A 23,175-nucleotide genomic window follows, 5' to 3' on the forward strand; every position below is an offset into this window, starting at 1 on the left:
CGTATAGCTCTGGTGTATAAGTAAGGTGGAGAAAGGAAGGAAAAAGACGCAAAAAATAGTGTCATTCTATTTAATAGAATGGAGTACTGCACACAGAATTAAAAACACTTACAATGTTTGACCCCAATGATATGAGGTAACCAAAAAGCGTATGCAAAGTAAAAGTGATGTGCTGCTGCTTCAACAGTATACACAGAACTGTACCGGCCGGTTACAGTTATCTGGAACACTGCTTTGGAATCAATGTTAAGAGTCGAGTATACAATAAGAGACAAAGTGTACCTATGGTACACTGACACCTAACGCGTTTCAAAGGCTTTGAACAATATTTCCTTCTTCATCAGAGGCGATATGCCAAAGTGGAGTGAGTATCACTTTTTAAAGTTTGGTGCCGACACAACCCCTATACTCCTCGCCTTCCCATTGGTCCTGTGGATTCACACCCCTAGGTTTTGGAGTGAACGGGTGGCTAGGACTCTTCACTACGGCTTGATTGTTTAATACAAATAAATAACAAATGGTATTCTTTTATTAAAATGTTGTGTATTAAAAAGTTTTAAAACCTTAGAGGTATATCTATATAAATAGCATCTTATTCGACAGTTTAAAAATCGATCTATTCTAAAAAGCTCACTTAAACTGTCTAAATAAAAAAATATATAAAACATATATGTAATTTTGCTTAAAGGGAAATGAAACCCAATTTTTTTCTTTCGGGATTTAGAAAGAGCATGTCATTTTAAACAACTTTCTAATTTACTTCTATTATGTCATTTGCTTCATTCTCTTGATATCACTTGCTGAAAAGCATATCTAGATATGCTCAGTAGCTGCTGATTGGTGGCTGCACATAGAGGCCTTGTGTGATTGGCTCACACATGTGCATTGCTATTTCTTTAACAAAGGATATCTAAAGAATTGAGCAAATTAGATAATAGAAGTAAATTGGAAAGTTGTTTAAAATTACATGCCCTTTACTACCCAAATTACTGTACTTGTTTAGAGCACTACCCATCTCAGTTCCACTCTCTGAACTACACAAACTGCAAAGGGATTTATTGAGATTCATATGGCAAGGTAAAAAAGCACGAATCAATAAAAAAGTTATGTGTACAAATAGAAGCGAAGGGGGAGTAGGGGTACCCAACTTAATTTCATACTATCACGCTGCTAGGATGGCGCAGACTATACATTGGTTTAGAGAGAATAATAAGAAGCAATGGACTCGTCTTGAATCGAATCTCATCGAGACTGATTTCCTACCCAGATTACTCTGGCCCCCATATCTTACAAAACATAAGCAGCACGGCAAGCTTATTGCGATTGAACATACTATCCATATATGGAAATCCCTAAATGCTAAATACATACTCACTAGAGACAGATCAATACTAACCCCACTAGTAACACTTGATACTTCAGTCGATTTAACAGTACAACAGAAATGGTCCAATAAAGGACTCTATAGAATTGCAGACATACTTCTAGCAGATAAAATAATGACCTTTACACAATACCAAAATATGGACATCAACGACAAAAATATATGGTATCATTATTTACAAATGAGGTCTAGAGCAAATGAAATATTAGGTAATTCACAACCCCTCCCAAACACAACATTAGAAACTCTATGCCTTACAACCTCGCATATACCAGGAGTGATCTCATCCCTCTATTCCATTTTTAACTCCCCAGGAAATTCAGAGAAATCACCAACTATTACTAGATGGGAACAAGATATAGGTAAAAACTGGCCAATCAAAACATGGTATACAAACCTCTCAAACGGATTGTCCTTTACATCAAATGCCTTACTTAAGGAAAATTATATAAAGGTTGCGTTCAGGTGGTACCTCCACCCAACGCGATCGCATGGTGCGAGAGATGCACTATCGCATTCTTGCTATAGAGGATGTGGGGAAAGAGGATCGTACATACATATGTGGTGGGAGTGCGAGCAAATTAAAAAAATATGGGACTACACCTCTAAACTACTTAGTGAAATTCTTCAAAAGCAAATAACACTAACATTAGAACAGGCACTACTCCACTTCCCAATCCCTAACATACCAAAGACACACCTTAAACTAGCCATGATGGTCTGCACGATAGTTAGACTTAGCATAGCTCAGTTCTGGAAATCCACCCCTCCTGACTCATCCTTTATTTATAATAAACTAGAATATCATTACAATATGGCAAGTGCAGCAGCAGAATCCCTCAATGACAAAGAAAGATTTTTAGCAAGATGGGAACCCTTTATAATGTATCATGAAGCAAAAAGGAAGACCAATCAGAATAACGCTGCTGCTTTAAATACTGAGACCTAATAGTTGAGCCGGGACCCTCGCTATGAACCACTGAGATGCACTGAGAACCTCTACAGTGATTGTTACAAAAATACGACTGTTTATAATGCTCCAGATATATGTTAAGTATTCAGAAAAGTGCATCTACAAAGCTTGATTTTACTAATTGTATAACTGATGATGGAAACCGTTTTCATTTGAATCTGTAATTTAGAACACATTGTATATGCGAAGAAAATTAAGAGACACATGTATTTCACTTTATTTTATTTTATTTTGTTTTTATTGTTATAAGACATAAAAACTAATAAAAATGATTTCAACATAAAATTACATGCCCTATCTGAATCATGAAAGTTTAATTTTGACTAGACTGCCCCTTTAAATCTGATATATAATGGTTGATAAAAATGTGCACAAGAAAGAGAGAATTGAAAATATTAAAAAAGAATTGCAATTGTATCAAATTAACGCTTTAGTTGTTACAAACGCAATGTGTTAACATATTTATTTGCATGCTGAACAATTGGATTGCATCTAGGATGGGGACTAGAAACAATACTTAAAGGGACAGTCAACACAATAATTTTTGCTGTTTTAAAAGATAGATAATCCCTTAATTACCAATTCCCCAGTTTTGCATAACCAACACAGTTATAATAATACTTGTTTTACCTCTGTAATTACCTTGTATTAGACTGCCCCTTATTTCAGTTCTTTTGACAGACTTGCAGTTTAGCCAATCAGAGCTGTCTCCATGGTGAATGCATGTGCATGAGCTCAGTGTTATCTATGTGAACTAATGCCCTCTAGTGGTGAAAAACTATAAAAATGCATTTAGATTAGAGGCGGCCTTCAAGGTCTAAGAAATTAGCATATGAACCTCCTAGGTTTAGCTTTCAACTAAGAATACCAAGAGAACAAAGCAAAATTGGTGATAAAAGTAAATTGGAAAGTTGTTTAAAATTGCATGCCCTATTTGAAACATAAAAGTTTTTTTGGACTTGACTGTCCCTTTAATGCTACATAAATCTAATGAAATGATATTATCTAGTATGTGATAGATTGGATCCTTGATGCTGAGAACAGAAAAAATAATAAAAAGCTGTATAATAGAAATTAAATAAGAAATGCTGCAAGGTCAATATCCTTATTTAGGCCATAGGTAATTATTGTCCCCATTTTATGAATCCAATAAGACTCTCTGCGTCTTAAGTTGAGGGTCTTGCTGCCCCCTCTTTTTCTCTGCTTAATACATTCCAATACTGTTCCCCTCAAGCACTGTGGGTCCTGATTATGAAAATTTCTATAATGAAGGGAAAGGTTATGTGACTTGAGACCTTGTTTAATATTTGTGATATGTTCAAGTAGTCTAACTTTATACGGGCGGGTGGTACGCCCGATATATTGAAAATTATTAGATTTGAAGGCTTTTATCATAATGGTGCTCACAGGCCACACAGCCCTATTGCTTTAATAAAAACCAACGCTGTGGCCTTGGAGCCAATTGTCTATACCTAGTTCCCTTAGTTGGCTAGGTGCTAGTAGATTTTTTAAATTTTTATTTTTTCTAAAAATAATCTGAGGACCACTGGCTGTTGGACCCTCAAGTAGTTTGTCTTTTTCTAGTACATGCCAGTGTTTTCTTATAATGGTTTTAATTTCTCTTGCCCCTTCATTATAAGTTGTAACAAACTTGGTTCCTATTTTTTTGTTGTTTTCATTCCTACTTTTCCTCACCTGTAATAGGTCTTTTCTCTTCAAGGATTTGGCTTTTAAGTAAGCCTCATTAACAAATTTTTCCTGATAACCTTTCTCAATGAATCGTTTAGTTAGAATGACAGATTCTTTTTCGAAATCCTCGATTTTACTGCAGTTTCTGCGTACCTGCTGAAATTGTCAGAACGGGATATGTTTAATCCAGTTCGGATGATGACAGCTTTTGGCGTGCAGATAACCATTTCTGTCTGTATCTTTCCTAAACAGTCTTGTGATAATGTTGTTATCATCATGGGTGAGAATCAAATTGAGCAATTCAATTTCTTTAATATTACTTTTATGGGTAAAATGGAGATTCCTGCCATTAGTATTGACGTATTTGACGTGTAACAGGATTTTATTTAACCCTGTGTTACTCTTGTATTTGTACATGTAATTTTGTTAACACAAGTGCTTAACTTTACAATAGAGTTTTATCTATAACATGCTTATCAATAAAAGCTGCTATGTGAATGTTAGTTTGCATATTAACATTACTATAAAATGTTTGATTAAAAAATACACCAACAGTAAGAAATACATTCTTTCAGAAAGACACTTATAACTTACTATAAATGAAAGATATCTTTTTAAATCTTTCATATACATCTTCTATATATAAATAAGAGTACCTTGCTATATAAACCTGTTCACATGATTGCCCAGAGGATAAAAATATCATCTTTCATATGCATATTCTGCAATATATAAAATGTATAACTGTATTCAAATATATGTTTAAACAAAATTCTTCTGCAATATAAAAGGTTTTTATAACTGTTCAAACTAAAATACTAACCAACTAACTAGACTAATTAACAAAAGATGTTATATGATTTTAAAATGGAGACTTATTCAACCTTGAATTTATAGGCTCTAAAATGGATGCTCATTGCAATTTAAGTGCGTATGTTAAAACTTGTATAACAACTTTTCAAGGCTATGTACAAAGTGTTTATGTTTTAAAAACATACAATGTCTGCATCTGATAACAGAAACATTATAAAAACACCTCTTTTGTAAACAAGGGTCAAGTTGTTCTAGAGCATCTAAGAGATTAGGTGACTGGTTGCAAGGAAGTCATTTCGAGTGGTATGTAAATAATTATTATTGAAAGCAAGATTAACTGATAGTTTTTTAACTCTGTGTGTATTTTGGATTTAAATGAATTTAATTTTTATTGCTTAAAGGGCCATAATACCCAAATGTTTAAACACTTGAAAGTGATGTAGCATGGCTGTAAAAAGCTGATTAGAAAATATCACTTGAACATCTCTATGTAAAAAAGAAAGATATTTTACCTCAAAAGTTCCTCAGTAGCCACCTCCCATTGTAAAGGATTTCTAAGCAGCATTTTAGTGTGTTTGTCCTGGGACATCTTAAGGGACTAGCATCGTGCACTCTCATATTATTTCACCAATCAGGTAAAGGAAGCATACTATGAAATCTCATGAGAGTTAAGTAAAATCTCATGAGATCACAGTAAGAGTTCATGACCTCAGCACTGCTGATGCTGATTGGCTGCTGTTCATTTCTTCATGTTTTTTATTTTTTTTACCTGCAGCTGGGAGCAGCTGAGTATAACTTTTTACACAGAACTTACTCTGCTGAGCTGAGGAAATTGTGAGGTAAAATATCTTCCTTTTTTACATAGAGAAGCTCAGGTGATATTTTCCTGTCCGCTTTTTACAGTTATACTGCATCAGTTTCAAGTGATTTAGCATATGAGTATTATGTCCCTTTAAGTAAGCTAAATTTCTGCATAATAAAAATTATTAAAATTGTATTATTCTCTCAATACCATTTCTTTATTGTACTCAGAAACTTTCTTTGTAAGAAATGAGACCTATTTCACTAATATAATATTTAAAGGTCAGTGTTTGGAAATCACATTTCAACATAACTGTGCTTTAAGACTTTATGAATGAATTAGGTGTGAACCACTACAGATGAAGTCAGATAAAGAATCTTCACTTCCATTCCAGATTAGTACAATATCATCTTATAAACATGGGGGAAGCTGAAACAGAGTGGGAAGATTATTCCAATTGGTCATCTCTAGACTCTGCTGATTTTGAAACCAATAAAAGTTTTAGCGCATTATATACTAAAAAGAATAATGGCAAACCATTACAAAATAAAAAAGGGAAAACATTTACCACTTATTACAATGATAACACTAAGAATAAAAATAATCAAAAACAATACACCAACTATCCTAGATCACATGCAAAATAGATGAGATACACGAATTCCAATAGAACATTAGAAAAAGGAGAGCAGTTTAATAAACAACATTTTAAATGGCAGAATGAGAGGAACAATCATGGACAGAGTAATTATCCTTATGCTAATCATAAAGCTCATTTTTATAAACCCAATAAAAATAATGGGGATTTTTTAGAGTCAAACCCATTTCGAAACAACTACAGACCGAACCATTTTCAAGAACCCCAGGAGTGGTTGGGAACCCCCGAGTGGAGGGGAAAGGGGATAAAAAGATTAGGAGGGGATGTAGAGGAGGAGGTAGACACAGAAAGAAAAAAGAAAAGGCCGATCGGACCAATGAGAATAGAGAATTGATGAAAATCTTTAATTTATCTAAAAGACCTTTCACTAAACAGGAGGAAGATCTACTTAAAAGGGGTCTTTCATTTGCTCCTACCAGAGGCCCAAATTCATTTACTTTGTCGACTGGAATAAGTATATTCGCAAGCTTACATACTGTAGCATAGACATTACAAAAAGAATGAGGACCTTCTGGGGGAGGATAAAGAAAATTATTTGAATAGTATTGATCAAATTAAGGATGTAGAAACCCTCAAAATCTTAGAGCACCTATTAGTGGAAAACGAACATTTAGAGAATATCAAAACATATGATCCAAATACTTTGTATAAACCTAAGTCTGTTTTTTATCCCGTTCAGTCTAAAGGACACTTCATACCAGTATTTAATAATCTGGTATTGAATGATTTCAACAAAATGTGCCAGAACTATAAAATAAAAAAGGATAATCTAACTAAGAAAGATAAGCTCCTATTAGATGAAATTAAAAAAGACAAAGGGATCATCATAAGAGAAGCATATAAGGGAGGTGGAATAGTTGCACAGGGACAGAAAGGATTATGTCAATGAAGCTTATAGACTCTTGGGGGAAACTGAAACATATCGAAAATTAATAAAAAAAACACAATAGAGTATCTACTACGGATATATAATAGACTTTTAGATGATGCCAAAGACTCAGGAACTTTAAACATGAACAAGCTGAAATTTTTAAATATTACTGATCTGACAACAGCTATTATGTATCACCTACCCAAGGTGCATAAAGATCCCCATAATCCACCCGGCAGACCGATCGTGTCTGGTATGGATTCACTTACGACTAAGTTATCAGAATTTGTAGATACCTACTTACAGCCCATTGTACCCACTTTAAAATCCTATATAAGGGATATTATTAAAACAAATTCTAACATCAAATGGAGAGATATCTTCCAGTGGGTTACAATGGATGTAAATAGCTTATATACTTGTATTCCACACGATAAAGGAATTCTATCGGTTGATTTTTGGTTCAAAGAAAGAACCACTTTACCTCTTAATAAACAAGACTTTTTATTATCATCTATTTAATACATCCTTGAACACTATTTTCTTTTCAAAGAAAATTATTACTTTCAAATTAGTGACACAGCGATGGGGACACGTTTTGCCCCTAGTTATGCCAACCTTTATATGGGTCATTGGGAGGAGACAACCATTTGGAATAATAACCCCTTTAGTTCATTTATTACATTCTGGGGGCGCTTTATCGATGCTATTGTACTAATCTGGAATGGAAGTGAAGATTCTTTATCTGACTTCATCAAATACGTCAATACTAATGACAGGAATCTCTATTTTACCCATAAAAGTAATATTAAAGAAATTGAATTCCTTGATTTGATGATAACATTATCACAAGACTGTTTAGGAAAGATACAGACAGAAATGGTTATCTGCACGCCAAAAGCTGTCATCATCCGTACTGGATTAAAAATATCCCGTTCGGACAATTTCAGCAGGTACACAGAAACTGCAGTAAAATCGAGGATTTCAAAAAAGAATCTGTCATTCTAACTAAACGATTCATTGAGAAAGGTTATCAGGAAAAAATTGTTAAAGAGGCTTACTTAAAAGCCAAATCCTTGAAGAGAAAAGACCTATTACAGGTGAGGAAAAGTAGGAATGAAAACAACAAAAAATTAGGACCCAAGTTTGTTACAACCTATAACGAAGGAGCAAGAGAAATTAAAACCATTATAAGAAAACACTGGCATTCACTAGAAAAAGACAAACTACTTGAGGATCAAACAGCCAGTGGTCCTCAGATTATTTTTAGAAAAAATAAAAATGTAAAAAATCTACTAGATCCTAGCCAACTAAGGGAAGTAGGTACAAACAATTGGCTCCAAGGCCACAGCGTTGGTTTTTTATAAATGCAATAGGGCTAACTGTGTGGCCTGAGAGCACCATTATGATAAAAATCCTTGAAAACTAATAAAATCCACTAACAATGGCTCACTGTGTGAAATTAACTCTCTTTGCAACTGCAAGACAGATTTTGTTGTCTACTTATTACAATGCAGTTGCAATTTTCAATATATCGGGCGTACCACCCGCCCGTATAAAGTTAGACTACTTGAACACATCACAAATATTAAACAGGGTCTCAAGTTCACAAATATTAAACAGGGTCTCAAGTCACACAACTTGAATGTTGAATGTATTAAGCAGAGAAAAAGAGGGGGCAGCAAGACCCTCAACTTAAGACGCAGAGAGTCTTATTGGATTCATAAAATGGGGACAATAATTACCTATGGCCTAAATAAGGATATTGACCTTGCAGCATTTCTTATTTAATTTCTATTATACAGCTTTTTATTATTTTTTCTGTTCTCAGCATCAAGGATCCAATCTATCACAGACTAGATTATATCATTTCATTAGATTTACGTGGCATTAAGTATTGTTTCTAGTCCCCATCCTAGATGCAATCCAAGTGTTCAGCATGCAAATAAATAAATATGTTAACACATTGCGTTTGGAACAACTGAAGAGTTAATTTGATACAATTGCAATTCTTTTTTAATATTTTTAATATTTTCAATTTTCTCTTTCTTGTGCACATTTTTATCATTATATATCAGATTTAAGCAAAATTACATATATACATTTTATATATTTTTTTATTTAGACAGTTTAAGTGAGCTTTTTAGAATAGATCGATTTTTAAACTGTCGAATAAGATGCTATTTATATAGATATACCTCTAAGGTTTTAAAACTTTTTAATACACAACATTTTAATAAAAGAATACCATTTGTTATTTATTTGTATTAAACAATCAAGCCGTAGTGAAGAGTCCTCGCCACCCGTTCACTCCAAAACCTAGGGGTGTGAATCCACAGGACCAATGGGAAGGCGAGGAGTATAGGGGTTGTGTCGGCACCAAACTTTAAAAAGTGATACTCACTCCACTTTGGCATATCGCCTCTGATGAAGAAGGAAATATTGTTCAAAGCCTTTGAAACGCGTTAGGTGTCAGTGTACCATAGGTACACTTTGTCTCTTATTGTATACTCGACTCTTAACGTTGATTCCAAACGCAGTGTTCCAGATAACTGTAACCGGCCGGTACAGTTCTGTGTATACTGTTGAAGCAGCAGCACATCACTTTTACTTTGCATACGCTTTTTGGTTACCTCATATCATTGGGGTCAAACATTGTAAGTGTTTTTAATTCTGTGTGCAGTACTCCATTCTATTAAATAGAATGACACTATTTTTTGCGTCTTTTTCCTTCCTTTCTCCACCTTACTTATACACCAGAGCTATACGAAGGAATACGAAGGTAAGGGAATCTAGATCCAGGAGCAATCCAAACGGAGCCGTATAAGGGAACAGAATAAAGTTCCGGGAGTATCCTATCTACATGTTAAAGGACCGATTGTAACAAAGATTTCACCGCTTCACAATTACCTCATATTATTGGGGTATGAGTCTGTAAGTAGATTCATAAGAGGGGAAGAATTGCGGGATGCCTTTAACCTTTGTGATTGAAGTTTCATATTCCTTTGAATTTCTTATGGACTTGTTGGAACTCTTTTAAATATCGTGGTCTATTATTCACATATGCATTTATATTTGTTGCACCTTTGAATGCATTATTGTTCTGTCACCAGCTATCCAATTTTCCACTCGTTATCTACTACGAGCATATTCATTTTATTTGTCTCATACATCTTGGGGTCACAAACCACAGTGCGCATTGCACTATTTGAAACTATTACCATATTAGATACATCCTATCTCTGTTTTGTATTGTGTTCACTCCTCTTTCCCCGATTCAGGCTAGCGCTTACTACACCCCAGTTTCTTTGTAATATATCTTTTTGTTAGGGACTGAGTGGAAAAGTTAGTCTCGCTCCTCTGGGTCCTATATTATCTAGCAGCAGGCATTGATTTAGGTACTTATCATTTACATTATATCAGTGTTGAAGCAGGGTATTGTGTATAGTTTGTTGTCCTCCGTACTAGAGCGACCTAACACTCCATCTTTAAATTAGTATACACCCAATACCCTGTTATTTAAATATTCTGTCACTCCAAATACACATCAAATTGTATATATTAAATATTCTGTCATTTAATTCATACCACACACCCACTAGTTTTGCGCCCCATATCAGAAGCTAACCCCTCTGCTAGTCAGAGAAGTTTTTTACTTTGTTTATATATATATATATATATATATATATATATATATACACACACATACATATAGACATATGTCAAATACCATATACATTTTAACTCTTGTAAAATAAATATTATTTATATGAATATTTTTTTTTATCAGAAACTGTATATATGTATGCAACATATTTTAATGTATTTTACTGTGTTTGGTGCACACTTTTTTTTTTACCCTTCCCTCATGCTAACCTGATGAGCGCAAATTTCTTTTGTTTGCAATCGAGAGCGTCCATTCACTTTGAACCTGTAATACGTGTGCTTAAACCTTTTGCTGGGGTTAAACACACATTTATATGCAAGTAATAGACCAATAATAATTACAGCATTTTCTTTCTGCACTTTTAGATCCCTTTAATCACCTCAAATGCAATGTGTAACATTAAATGTATGTATTAAAGGCACATAAAAATGTATGTATAGTGTGGGTATGATGAAACAGAAGGTTCGGACAGTCCGTTCTGTTGTGTAAACATAGCGTTAAAATGCTAGAACAAGCAGTGTAGACAGAGTAGGTGTATCACCTAAGCTGGCTTACGAGTGTGGGTATGATACATTGAATTTGAGAATTCAAAATAAGTACACTGAAAAATCTAATTTTGACTTTCATGTGTCCTTAAACATTAAAAGCTGGACGAGATAGGCACCCGCCCAGGGCCCTGTGCATTGGGGGACCCAGCACTTTCAGGGGTTAGAGTATGAGAAGGTGCAATGTATATCCTGTATTTTGATTGTGAAGAAGTGTTTATGGTATCAGGAGGTGTAATATATACGGTTATTTTTATATATATATGTAACACATGTGGGTAGATTTATCAAATGTCGGGCGGACATGATCCGCTGTAGCGGATCATGTCCGTCCGACATCGTTAAATGCTGACAGCATACTCTGTCAGCATTTAACATTGCACAAGCATTTCTGGTGAAATGCTTGTGCAATTCCGCCCCCTGCACATTCACAGTCAATTGGCCACTAGCAGGGGGTGTCAATCATCCCGATCGTATCCGATCAGAGGTCGCGGATGAGTTAAGGAGCAGTGGTCTTATGACCGCTGCTTCTTAACTTATATTTCTGGTGAGCCACAAGGCTCTCGCGGGGAAACAGAAGCATACACTGCTTCATAAATATACCCCTTAATGTTGAGACAGGGGTGGATCATACAGGGTACAGAAAAAAAAGGTGAGGAGAAAAAGAGGGATGGGCTGTGGGGCCCCACAAATTTGTTTTGCCCAGGACCCCGCAAAGGCTAAGGGTGCCCCTGATTAAAAGATCTCATATTTATTGTATCACAAGCTTTGGTAGATGCCAGAAGAATGGAGCAGTAACAATGAAAACAAGTGAGCAAAATCATGATCATTGATAATGTACTCTTACATTCTCTCCCTAGGGCCGGACTAGGAATTTGGACCGGCTCTGGAAATTTGTGTAGACCAGCCCTGCCCCTGACCCCTTCACACCCCCGGCCAATACACATACAGTAATACAGTATATATATATATATATATATATATATATATATATAAACAAAGATTGTCCAGGCACTAGATGTATTTAAAATGTCCAAATTTATTGAGAATCCAGGATAAAACCAAAAATGCATCAGCAGATAAAAAGAGATAGTGATTTGTGTGTTTAGCCCACAGTATAACAACATTAACAGCAACAGTATGAATATATGGAGGGTATAAGTTAAGTGATTATTGTGAGGTATAAAACTACTAAGGCATAATTTACCTCTCGTTATCAATAATCCCTCTCGTATGTATATGTAAATACTTATTGTCATTATTGTTACTATTTCTGTAGTGTTGCATATTATAATGCAAATATGTAATAGTGAGGACATAGAAATTGTCTTAATACACCTTTAAGAGAAATACCTATGTAGGGGCAGAAGGCTGGGACACCTGTGAGCACAGAAGCACAGCTATCCTCACAGCTATCCTCACTATTGGTGTTAGTCTGAATCAGTGTTTTTATCTGCTGATGCATTTTTGGTTTTATCCTGGATTCTCAATACATTTGGACATGTTATATACATAGAATGCCTGGACATTCTTTATTTATATTTGTACTCCTAAGTGTTCTGGACGAATAACGCCGTTTGCAGAGCACTTGGGACGTGTGACGTCATCCTCACGCTCTGTTGTGCCGCATGAAGGAAGAAGGAAGAGGGTAAGGCAGAGCGCATCGCTAGAGTTTGTTTGGTATATATATATATATATATTTCTCAGGGCACTTTAAAAGGATCTTATGTTACTATAATTAATAAGCATTTATGGTTCCGCAGTGGTTTTCTGAGACAGTTATTAGCTCTATTTTTACGTTTAAATACAATACAGGATTCCTGTTTCTAATATATTTTCATAAAAAAATGATACACATAGAGCAATTGATTCCTTCAGTGATTAAACCATTAAATGGATAAGAGGGCTATTGGGGTCAACACTGTATGAGTGTTTGCCACCTAAGCTTGTGTCTAAGATAGTGACCAGGTGACCATAAAGACAATGGAGCAGCAGACTTAGGGCTGACAATGTGCGGGCTCTCTCTAAAATGTTACTCACAGGTCCCAGTGATCTTCTCACTTTCAGGGCTCTCTGGCGTCAGCTCGGAAATTGTAACCTTTCTGCATCATTGCAGAGAGTGGCTACCTCCCTCATCCTCCTTCCTACGCGCACGGCTACCTAGGACACTGTGAGGAAGTGATGGGGAGCGGGAGGTCACAGTGTCACCTTTCAATTCCCCCAAGGCAGCCAGACTAGCAGCAGAGCACAGATCTCGGAGGCCCCTCCCCTTCCCAACCCCTGGCCGGATCAATACTATAGTAGGCTCAGCACCTATCTCCTGCCTGCATAATCAACAACTGTGAACAGATTTGCTTGTTTTTTCACCTTTCACAGTGATTAGCAGCTCACACCAATAACCAGCCCATTAACCAAGCTGTGTGTGTCTCTCCAGTTTGCTTCCACTGCAGCTGCCGGCCCACCAGGATTTTTCCCGGTATCCCGGCGGCCCAATCTGGCCCTGTCTCTCCCTTTATGTACTGTTTATAGGACATAAACGCAGCCTGCTTAACACTCACCACCAGCTTGTGTTCCATCAATGTCTGCTACAGCACCAATTAATGTCATTCACAGGGATGTTAAAACTGATGCTTACAACTGACCACTCAAGTCTGCTGGAGTCTGTTCTCCTCTTAACATCTGTCAGAGTTTAGCAAATTCCATCAGTTACTGCTCTGTAACAGCTACACTGATTCCCACAAAACTGATAGTAACATCAAAGCAATTTAGTATGTACCATGTAAAATCTATAATTCATTAGTTTTTCATGCTTTTAAAATATCACGGAGGGAATAACAAAATGCATGAAGTGAGCAGAAACAAGAAACAGCCAATGAAGAAACAGGCCTTTTGTTTATTGCTTTATAACAAATTGATATAACAAATTATAACAAAATATTTAGTTTAGTCCCACTGGGATACAGCTTATGTTAACTTGAGCATTTTATGTTAAATTATGCTTTCAATTGCTCCTAGTTCTTAAATGGATGAACAAATTTGACTGAACGTTTGTAAGGCTCGTGGGATACTCCTCTATCAGACCGAACTCGGCCAGTAGTCTTGTTATCCCGGCGTCGAGCCGGAAAGATAGGGAATATCCCAGAGCAGAGAGTATCAGGCAAATGAGGAGAGTGGCACTCACCACAGGCTGGACAGCACAAGGCAAATAAGGCAGACAGGATACGGCAACAGAAAATCAGGCCAGCAATTCAGGGGGTAACCAGGTAGCGTAGTGAGACAGACGGGGTTCAGCAACAAGAAGACAGTCCAGCAATGTATGGGTTAACCAGGTAGCGTAATGAGACAGGCAGGGATCAGCAACAAGAAGTCAGTCCAGCAAGTTAGGGGTTAACCAAGTAGCATAGTGAGACAGGCAGGGTTCAGTAACAAGGATCAGTCCAGCAGATTAGGGGTTAACCAGGTAGAGTAGTAAGACAGGCAAGGTTTCAGCAACAAAGTATTAGTCCAGCAGTTTAGGGGTTAACCAAGTAGCGTAGTAAGACAGGCAAGGTTTCAGCAACAAAGTATCAGTCCTGCAGTTTAGGGGGTTAACCAAGTAGCGTAGTAAGACAGGCAAGATTTTAGCAACAAAGTATCAGACCAGCAGTTTAGGGGTTAACCAAGTAGCGTAGTAAGACAGGCAAGATTTCAGCAACAAAGTATCAGACCAGCAGACGATCTGCCACTCCCAGGAGCACACGAAGTAGCACCTATACTTGGGCAGTGACAGATCGCTTGCTACCCGCTTAAGTATCTGGTGGATTGGCGCCACAAGACCGGCCGGCATCAGGAGCGTGCGGCGATGACGTCAGCGCCGCACGCATCCTGAGCCGACACAGCCCTAGGCAACGAGCATGGGGAAGACAACGTTGTTGTAATTTCCAGTCCCTACAAACCCATTAGATTGTAAGATCATGGGATAAGGGCTCATCACATCTTGTTTTTGTTTTGTTTAGCCTGATCATGTATCTTTTTATCATGAATCAGTGCAATGTACCCCAACTCATGTACTCAGTGCTATGAAGTTTTATGACTCTCTTCAAATTAATGATAATAAAACCTTGAACATTAAAAGCAAATTAGTAAACTTTTTTTTTTTTCCAAAGGCAAGAATTTTTTTTAACAATACTATAGCAAAACCACTGCATTAATCCTTACACTTGAAGGGATTAAAAAAAGCAGGAGAGCATCTCAATGTATATTTTACCTCACTATTGCTCTCCATGCTGTTCCTGTGGTACACAATGGGGCCGCTACTCTTTTTTAACCATTGATGACTGTATATGTTTTATGTATATACGTATATAAGTATATACAGTATCTCACAAAAGTGAGTACACCCCTCACATTTTTGTAAATATTTTATTATATATTTTCATATGACAACACTGAAGAAATCACACTTTGCTACAATGTAAAGCAGTGAGTGTACAGCCTGTATAACAGTGTAAATTTACAGTCCCCTCAAAATAACTCAACACACAGCCATTAATGTCTAAACCGTTGGCAACAAAAGTGAGTACACCCCTAAGTGGAAATGTACAAATTGGGCCCTATTAGCCATTTTCCCTCCCCGGTGTCATGTGACTCGTTAGTGTTACAAGGTCTCAGGTGTGAATGGGGAGCAGGTGTGTTAAATTTGGTGTTATCGCTCTCACACGCTCTCATACTGGTCACTGGAAGTTCAGCATGGCACCTCATGGCAAAGAACTCTCTGAGGATCTGAAAAAAAGAATTGCTGCTCTACATCAGTGATTTTTAACCTTTTTTTTTGTCACGGCACATTTTTTTACATAAAATAATCCTGCGGCACACCACCATCCCAAAATGTTACAAAATCACACATTGTAGCCTAATACAGCGCATATATATAGTACTGTATGTGTGTGTGTATATATATATGAACAATTTAGTCAATTCAATTAAGCTTTATTAGCATGACAGTCACTACAACTGTATTGCCAAAGCTAGAGGCACAATAATAACAATCAAAAGTTCCACGTATTGAGGCTGTTAGGGGGTACCAGTGATGAAAATAAATTCTTACATGATATGCAGTAGTTCCATCCATTAAAAGTTCCGCTTGTTAGGGCAGTAAGCAGTGCACAAGTATTGAGCCCAAAAGCAGAAACTACTGGGGCGCAAGTGATCCTGCCTTGGGGGCACCAGTATAAGAGTTTAACAATCAGTGTAGGATAAGCATAATATGGGGCCCACAAAAGAGCATCAGGGCTTGGCGATCGGGCAATGATGAAAGTAAACTGAAAAATTACAAAAGTTAAGCCAGGAGGGCAAATGGCATAAAATCCATATGATGGTAAACAGAAAGGTCTCACCCAGTTAAAGCAGATGTCTTCTTCTCTATGCTGGAACGATATAATTAATATCCAGGGCAATTCTCCCTGAGCTTGAGAACACAGGAAGGGGAGGTAAGTGGATCTGTAAAACTGCGACTGTCAGAGTGTGTAATTTGCAATTGATCAAAAGACCTCCGCAGACACAGAAAGAAAATAGCGGCCGTTCAGGCAACTTCGGCCCACTCTCCTCTATTCTTCAAGGCGACTATCAATCCGGACTCCGGTAAGTAACACGTACATCCTGGCCAGTTACCCCGTTTGGAAGATTGGGAACAAGTGAATGTAGGCTCCAAGGCCTCAGAGTAGGCCGCAGTGATATGTGAGCTGTTGACCCCGGGCACTAACAGGCCTCCGCAACAGGAGGGGGGGGGGGAGAAGAAAAAAGGACTGCAGCTGTTTGCTTGACCCTCCGGAGTGTCGTAAATCTTTTTATTAGATCTCTCAGTAGTCCTCTTGGCTATCGTAGCAGATAGCAGATGCCTTCAAATACACGTCCCACCACCCAAATGCGCACTGGCTTGACGGGTCTTCTCTTGTTCAGATTTCCTTGATAGGAACTTTTGTAATGCAGCTGAGGCAAATTAAATCTCTGGAGCGGAGCCCTGACCCTCCGGAGAACTATGTGGAAGTTGAGAGAGTCCCTGCGTGTCCGGATGAGTGTGTAGGGTAGGGATATAGACGTATGAGTGCTACCAGCATTGCTGCAGAGGTTAAAGGGGTCGGGGTCAGCCTTTCAGTGCTCAGACCATACGCCGCACACTGCATCGAATTGGTCTGCATGGCTGTCGTCCCAGAAGGAAGCCTCTTCTAAAGATGATGCACAAGAAAGCCTGCAAGCAATTTGCTAAAGACAAGCAGACTAAGGACATGAATTACTCGAACCAAGATAAACTTATTTGGTTCAGATGGTGCCAAGCGTGTGTGGCGGCAACTAGGTGAGGAGTACAAAGACAAGTATGTCTTGCCTACAGTCAAGCATGGTGGTGGGAGTGTCATGGTCTGGGCCTGCATGAGTGCTGCCGTCACTGGGGAGCTACAGTTCATTAAGGGAACCATGAATGTCAACATGTACTGTGACATACTGAAGCAGAGCATGATCCCCTCCATTCGGAGACTGGGCCGCAGGGCAGTATTCCAACATGATAACGACCCCAAACACACCTCCAAGACGACCACTGCCTTGCTAAAGAAGCTGAGGGTAAAGGTGATGGACTGGCCAAGCATGTCTCCAGACATAAACCCTATTGAGCATCTGTGGGGCATCCTCAAATGGAAGGTGGGGGAGCGCAAAGTCTCTAACATCCACCAGCTCTGTGATGTCGTCATGGAGGAGTGGAAGAGGTCTCCAGTGGCAACCTGTGAAGCTCTGGTGAACTCCATGCCCAAGAGGGTTAAGGCAGGGCTGGAAAATAATGGTGGAAACACAAAATATTTACACTTTGGGCCTAATTTGGACATTTCCACTTAGGGGGTACTCACTTTTGTTGCCAACGGTGTGTTGAGTTATTTTGAGGGGACAGCAAATTTACACTGTTATACAGGGTGTACACTCAATACTTTACATTGTAGCAAAGTGTCATTTCTTCAGTATTGTAACATGAAAAGATGTAATAAAATATTTACAAAAATGTAAGGGGTGTACTCACTTTTGTGAGATACTGTATATATAAATCGATACATAAATATAGGACTTTTAATAGTCTGAAATAAAAGTGATGTTTTATGATCAAATCCGGTGAGTGCTGTGTCTATCTTCACATTAGCCTTATATAAATATATATTTTATTTGGGGGGTTGGTTGTGTGGGTGGTGGGTTTTACTGTTGGGGGGGTTGATTGTATTTTTTTTTCAGGTAAAAGAGCTGATTACTTTGGGGCAATGCCCCGCAAAAGGCCCTTTTAAGGGCAATTGGTAGTTTAGTTTAGGCTAGGGTTTTTTTTTATTTTGCGGGGGCCTTTTTATTTTGAAAGGGTTATTAGATTAGGTGTAATTAGTTTAAATATCTTGTAATTTGTTTATTATTTTCTGTAATTTAGTGGGGGGGGTTTTGTACTTTAGCTAATTTAATTTAATTGTTGTTAATTTAGTTAATTTATTTAATTGTAGTGTAGTGTTAGGTGTTAGTGTAACTTAGGTTAGGTTTTATTTTACAGGTACTTTTGTATTTATTTTATCTAGGTAGTTATTAAATAGTTAATAACTATTTAATAACTATTCTACCTAGTTAGAATAAATACAAACTTGCCTGTAAAATAAAATAAAAACCTAAGACAGATACAATGTAACTATTAGTTATATTGTAGCTAGCTTAGGGTTTATTTTATAGGTAAGTATTTAGTTTTAAATAGGAATAATGTAGTTAAAGGGACAGTGTACCCAAAATTTTCTTTCGTGATTCAGATTGAGTATGACATTTTAAGCAAATTTCAAATTTACTCCTATTATCAAATTTTCTTCATTCTCTTGGTATCTTTATTTGAAATGCAAGAATGTAAGTTTAGATGCAGGCCCATTTTTGGTGAACAACCTGGGTTGTCCTTGCTGATTGGTGGATAAATTCATCCACCAATAAAAAGGTGCTGTCCAGAGTACTGAAACCAAAAAAAAGCTTAGATGCCTTCTTTTTCAAATAATGATAGCAAGAGAACGAAGAAAAATTGATAATAGGAGTAAATTAGAAAGTTGCTTAAAATTGCACGCTCTTTCTGAATTGCAAAAGAAAAAATTTGGGTTCAGTGTCCCTTTAATGATAGTAATTTTCTTTAGATTTATTTAAATTATATTTAAGTTAGGGGGTGTTAGGGTTAGGTTTAGACTTAGGTTTAGGGGTTAATACATTTAGTTTAGTGGTGGCAACGTTGGGGGCAGCAGATTAAGGGTTAATAAATGTAGGTAGGTGGCGTCGATGTTAGGGATGGCAGATTAGGGGTTAATAATATTTAACTAATGTTTGCGAGGTGGTTTAGGGGTTAATATGATTATTATAGTGGCGGCAGATTAGGGGTTAATAAGAATAATGTAGGTGTCGGCGATGTTGCGGGCGGCAGTTAGGGGTTAATAAGTGTAAGATTAGGGGTGTTTAGACTCAGGGTTCATGTTAGGGTGTTAGGTGTAAACATAAATTTTATTTCCCCATAGGAATCAATGGGGCTGTGTTACTGAGTTTTATGCTGCTTTTTTGCAGGTGTTAGAATTTTTCTCAGCTGGCTCTCCCCGTTGATTCCTATGGGGAAATCGTGCACGAGCACGTACGATCAGCTCACCACTGACTTAAGCAGCGCTGGTATTGGAGTGCGGTAAAGAGCAAAATTTTGCTCAACGCTCACTTCTTGTCTTTTAATGACGGGTTTCTGAAAACTCGTAATACCAGCGCTGCATGTAAGTGAGCGGTGAGACAAAACTGCTCGTTAGCACCGCATAGCCTCTAACGCAAAATTTGTAATCTAGGCCTAAGACTTTACATATACCATATTCCTTTTATAATAATAATTTATAATTTATTTATTAATATTAGTAATTTTTATCTGATCGTGTATATGTGAGTGTAACACTTTATTTTAATGTATTTGGTGCAAAAAAATGTTTTAACTCTTACACTTTATGCTAGGAGGCCGAATTATCAAATGTCTGTCGGACCTGATCCGACAGTTTGGATCAGGTCCGACAGACATCGCTGAATGCGGAGAGCAATACGCTCTCCGTATTCAGCATTGCACCAGCAGCTCTTGTGAGCTGCTGGTGCAATGCCGCCCCTGCAGACTCGCGGCCAATGGGCTGCCAGCAGGGAGGTGTCAATCAACCCGATTGTACTTGATCGGGATGAATTCCGGTGATCTCTGTCCGCCTTGATAAATGGGCCTTTAGGTCTCCACTTGTGCAAACCCAGCACGCTAAATTTGTATGTGATCAAGCCAGTGTGTTTACTTTCAACTTGTAATATGCACGCAAGTTAGCGTGGTTGTGATATTGCTTATTGCAACTTGTGCCAATTTTAGTCAGGCCCTTAGGCGCAGATTTATGAAGATGCGGGCAGACATGGTCCACTATAGCGAAAAATATATATATTTTTTTTTATAGGAGCGCTCAAAAGGCTAAAGACATTAACTTTTTATTCTTAAAATTAACACAAACAATAAAAAATAATAGTGCGCACTCTGTACTAATCACACTTATTTCAAAAATCTAAAATGTAATCAATATATTAGTACTGATTATAGTACTGTTTCAATGTTTCAAGATAGACCACTTGTTAAGAAACCAAACTGTTTAAACAACTTTGTTATTTTCTGTCAAAGACACGTTTTCTATTGGCCAATAGTCTGCCTTAAACTTTGTTACTTTTAAATTCAAACTGTAACCATTTTTTGGCAATTGTGTATCCAAAAATAAGAAATCTTTATGTTGCAAAAACGTACCCAAATTCTTCTTCTATTATCCAGTCACACTTTTCACAATTGTTTGTTTCTTCTTATAATAGATTTTAAGTAGATTTAGTCAGCAAAATGGTGCTATGATTCTCACCTTATCACTCTCGCTCCTGCTTATGCCCCAATGTGTGTCGGATCTCTCAAGCTTTTGCCTTCCGTTGACACAAGGGGGCCTAGTTATCAAGCCGTCAACCTCAAATACGCTGGAATTCCGCAGCGTATTTGTGGCGAGGCTGATTCGCCTTAGTTATCAAAGGCTCGAGACCGGCAAAAGTAGAATTTTGTGACGTAAGCATCGATCCGCCGGACTCAGTCCGACACAGATCGATTCTTACGTCACTCCAGATGTTCCGCACACAAGTGCGGCACATTCTCACTACTTTTGCTAGCTATCAAAAAACTAGCAGGTACGCTCTGCACTGTTACGGCCCAGCGTACCTGGTTTTCAAAGCGCCAGCCTGGAGGCGGCGGATCCCATAGGAATCAATGGGAGTCTGACCATAGCGAAAGTACAAGTTCGCTGCTGACAGACATCCCATTGATTTCTATGGGAGCTGTCTACACCTAACACCCTAACATGTACCCCGAGTCTAAACACCACTAATCTGACCCCCCCTACACCGCCGCAACTAAATAAAGTTATTACCCCCTAAACCGCCGCTCCCGGAGCCCACCGCAAGCTACTCTATACATATTAACCCCTAAACCGCCGCTCCCGGAGCCCACCGCAACTATAATAAATGTATTAACCCCTAAACCGCCGCTCCCTGAACCCGCCGCAACCTATATTAAATGTATTAACCCCTATCCTGCCCCCCCTACACCGTCGCCACCTATAATAAATTTATTAACCCCTAATCTGCCCCCCTACACCGTCGCCACCTATAATAAATTTATTAACCCCTAATCTGCCCCCCTACACCGTCGCCACCTATAATAAATTTATTAACCCCTATCCTGCCCCCCACTACGCCGCCGCCACTGTAATAAAATTATTAACCCCTAAACCTAAGTCTAACCCTAACCCTAACGCCCCCCTAACTTAAATATTAATTAAATAAATCTAAATAAATTAACTCTTATTAACTAAATGAATCCTATTTAAAACTAAATACTTACCTTTAAAATAAACCCTAATATAGCTACAATATAAATAATAATTATATTCTAGCTATCTTAGGATTTATTTTTATTTTACAGGTACCTTTCAATTTATTTTAACCATGTACAATAACTATTAAATAGTTATTAACTATTTAATAGCTTACCTAGCTAAAATAAAGAGAAATGTACCTGTGAAAAAAATCCTAACCTAAGTTACAATTACACCTAACACTACACTATACTTTAATAAATTATTCCTATTTAAAAATAAATACTTACCTGTAAAATAAACCCTAAAATAGCTACAATGTAATTAATACTTATATTATAGCTATCTTAGGATTTATATTTATTTTACAGGTAACTTTGTATTTATTTTAGCTAGTTAGAATAGTTATTAAATAGTTATTAACTATTTAATAACTACCTAGCTAAAAGAAATACAAAATTACCTGTAAAATAAATCCTAACTTAAGTTACAATTAAACCTAATACTACACTATCATTAAATTAACTAAATAAACTACCTACAAAGAACTACAATGAAATACAATTACATAAACTAACTAAAGTACAAAAAATAAAAAAAGCTAAGTTACAAAAAATAAAAAATTAAGTTACAAACATGTTAAAAATATTACAACAATTTTAAGCTACTTACACCTAATCTAAGCCCCCTAATAAAATAACAAACCCCCCCAAAATAAAAAAAATCCCTACCCTATTCTAAATTAAATAAATTTCAAAGCTCTTTTACCTTACCAGCCCTTAAAAGGGCCATTTGTGGGGGCATGCCCCAAAAAGTTCAGCTATTTTGCCTGTAAAAGAAAAATACAACCCCCCCAA

This window comes from Bombina bombina, chromosome 5 (genome assembly GCF_027579735.1).
Source record: "Bombina bombina isolate aBomBom1 chromosome 5, aBomBom1.pri, whole genome shotgun sequence".
Classification (NCBI taxonomy): Eukaryota; Metazoa; Chordata; class Amphibia; order Anura; family Bombinatoridae; genus Bombina; species Bombina bombina.